Genomic DNA, 308 nt, shown 5'->3' with positions numbered 1-308 from the left:
TAAAGCCCTCAGAGCTATGAATTGACACTATACAAAATCATCAGAATCAGTTAATTTCTAATTTTGGAACACAATGTGTATGGTTAAAGTTGACTTCTAAGATTTATGTACTTCAGGAAATCTTTATCAATAATGGCTTTTGAGCATTGATGAAAAACCTATAAAGTAGAAAGATTAGAAATCATCATTGGTTCATATCATCCACAGTGTGGAAACTTGTTTGGTAACCTAGTTAAGGAAGAATAAAGTAATTATTTCATATCATACAATAAAGATATTTTCTTATGAAATGGTCCTTGCCATAATTT

Source organism: Sciurus carolinensis, chromosome 7, assembly GCF_902686445.1.
Source record: "Sciurus carolinensis chromosome 7, mSciCar1.2, whole genome shotgun sequence".
NCBI classification, from domain to species: domain Eukaryota; kingdom Metazoa; phylum Chordata; class Mammalia; order Rodentia; family Sciuridae; genus Sciurus; species Sciurus carolinensis.
The sequence above is the reverse complement of the archived record's forward strand: the minus strand, read 5'-3'. Positions refer to the sequence as shown.